This window comes from Asparagus officinalis, chromosome 3, assembly GCF_001876935.1.
Source record: "Asparagus officinalis chromosome 3, Aspof.V1, whole genome shotgun sequence".
Classification (NCBI taxonomy): domain Eukaryota; kingdom Viridiplantae; phylum Streptophyta; class Magnoliopsida; order Asparagales; family Asparagaceae; genus Asparagus; species Asparagus officinalis.
Genome location: NC_033796.1, coordinates 5,021,766 through 5,024,802, shown reverse-complemented (window position 1 = coordinate 5,024,802; position 3,037 = coordinate 5,021,766).

The following is a 3,037-nucleotide window of genomic DNA, read 5'->3' as shown; positions in this document are numbered from 1 at the left end:
TAAATATTTTTTATTTGCTGGTTAGATGTAAAACTAATTTCTTTATTTCGGAAAGAAGAGTTTCATGGTAATATAATGTGCACTAGTATTAATGTTCCTTGTGATTGACAACTAAACTACACTAGTAAGGATAGTTATTAATAGAGTTTTACTATATGGACCCAAAATATGGGACCAACAAGGGGGACAGGTGAGGTGCCCCCCCTATTGCATAATGAGCTGGCCATCACAGCTCATTATGCAATAGGAGGGGGACACCTCACCTATCCCCCCTATTGGTCTCATATTTTGGGTCTTTGGGAAATTTTTCTTATTAATATAAGCCATACTTATTCTTGTGAAATATTGACTTAATTAGTCCCCAAGTCATAAATATTTGAAAATAAGTCCCCAAAGGTGTTGGTTTTTAAAAACAATTCTCTCCAAACATTTATATGTTACATCAAATTTCTAAATATCATCATTTAGTGCAACTCAAAAGGTTTACATTTGGGAACTTTTTCCTAAGTATTACATTTGGGTGATCTATTTCAAAATACTGATGGTTTTGGATAATCTAAAGGTTTTTGGGCTACTTCTTTCCAAAGGTTAACTGCAAATAGACCTCCTTAGTATCACCAAATTTCGAATAAACCCCATGTAGTTCTATTTGTGACGGATTGACCCCCCCGTAGGATTGGCTCAGGTGCGAATATATCCCCTTAGCGAACTTTTTTACGTAAAAATAAAAATTAGCAATTAAGGGTCTCTCCGCACCAATAGAACTATAGGGGGTCTACTGGCCTCCTCAAACCTTTTTAGCTTTAAATATCGAAAAATTAGCTTTACCAAAACATTTCTTATCTCCCTCACTCTCTTTTATGTGGACACAGGTGACATATGCTTCTACTGGGGTTTTACAACTCCAAACATAGTCATAAGAGATGCAGAGCTGATAAAGCAAGTTCTAGCAAATAAATGTGGTGAATTTAGACAGTTGCCTCTTCCTCCCTCTGTTAAGCTAACAAGGGGACTCTCCATTTTGGATGGGGATAAGTGGGTCCATCACAGGAGTATAGTTAATCCTGCTTTCCACCTGAGCAAACTCAAGGTTAAAACATCCACTAATCTCTCTTTTTTCTTTAAACATGCATTGTTATATTTTTGACTGAAGTGCAGCCCAATCCGAATTAACTGCAGGAGATGGTGCCAGAATTTTGCGCGAGTTGTAGCGATATGATCGAGAGGTGGAAGGATTTGGTTTCTGACAGAGGATCAGTTGAGTTGGATGTGTTTACTGAACTCAAGAACATGACTGCAGATGCTGTTGTGCGCGGCGGAAGCTTTCTAGGGCAACACGAACAATAACTCGAACTAAACCACAAATAATATGCAAACCACAATCACAGCAAGAACAAAGAATTTACGTGGTTCGGCAAGTTGCCTACGTCCACGGGGCAAGGAGGGGAGGAGTTCTTTCTACTAGAAATCAAGAGAATACAAATAGGGTTACAAATCTCTCAGACCAAACCCTAAAACAAAGCTCTAGATCTCTCAAAGCTCTCCCACAATTGGATGCAATGATTCTCTCTCTTAGGCTGCTCAAATTCGTCCAACCTCTACCCTAAACAAACAGGTTTAGGTATATATAGAACTTACAAAACGAATCGGGTCAAAAACCTGAAAGCCCAGCCCAAAACAGCGTCGGTCGACCGGCACGGTCGACCGCGCGTAACCCTAGGTCAACGCCAGTCAACACGTTGCGACCAAAAAGTCAAAGTTCGACGCTCGAAACCCTAGGGTTAACACCGGTCAACGCGTAACCCTAGGTCAACGCCAGTCAAAGCGTTGCGACAAAAAGTCAACATTCGACGCTCGAAACCCTAGGGTCAACGCCGGTCAACGCGTAACCCTAGGTCAACGCCAGTCAACGCGTTGCGACAAGTCGACATACGGTGATCTAAAACCCTAAGTCAACGCAACGTGACGGAGGTAGTTCAAAGTCAACTCAATGACACGAGCCAAACTCAATTCATCAGCTGCAGACTCGAGACTCCGACGACGGCCAAGCGATAAACGCAGCGCCGGAAGAACTTCGGCTATTCGTCAAAGCATTGAATAGACCGAAAATCGAAGGAGTCAAGAGTTGAAGCTAACTACAGGTCCTTTACGCCGACTGAAGGCTGGATCAATCACATCCAAAGTATTCCAGCCTCTTCTATAAAAGAAACGAGTCTGGAACGCTTTGGAGGGGGTATCTGTAGGCATCGAAAATTGCCTATAGGTCTCCACGAACAGCTCAGTGTTAAGGAACGACAATGAACATCACTATCTGGTTCACAGGAGTTCGACTGATGTCGGTGAACGCTTGAAGTGAACCGACGAACTACGTGAGCTGACAGGATTTCGAAATAACGAAGACACAGGCTAATCGGGAACCCTGCGGTGTTTACAAAAGGAACAACGCCCTCCATATCTCGTTCGTCCTACAGATAATCCAACCATCAGAGTGGGTAGAACTCTTCGTCAAGCTTCCAACGCACTTGGAATCACTCAAATCCGAGTTCGGACGAAGAATTTACGCTTGAAGTGAACCGACGAACTACGTGAGCTGACAGGATTTCGAAATAACGAAGACACAGGCTAATCGGAAACCCTGCGGTGTTTACAAAAGGAACAATGCCCTCCATATCTCGTTCATCCTACAGATAATCCAACCATCAGAGCGGGTAGAACTATTCGTCAGGCTTCCAACGCACTTGGAATCACTCAAATCCGAGTTCGGACGAAGAATTTACGGCGGAAACAATCAAACATACGCAGCGGAGCGTCTCAGTCTGAACTGGGACACCCGGGGTGTCTCGGGAAAGTCAAAACACCCCAGGGGTGTCTAGGAAAAGCCTAGACACCCCAGGGGTGTCTCGGCCAAGCCTGTGCTTTGCCGAGACCCCCCAGGGGTGTCTAGGCTTTGCCTAGACACCCCAGGGGTGTCCCGACGCCCTGTACCCCCTCTTGCCTATAAATAGGAGCCTTAGGCCTCACTTTTTGGGGATCTGGA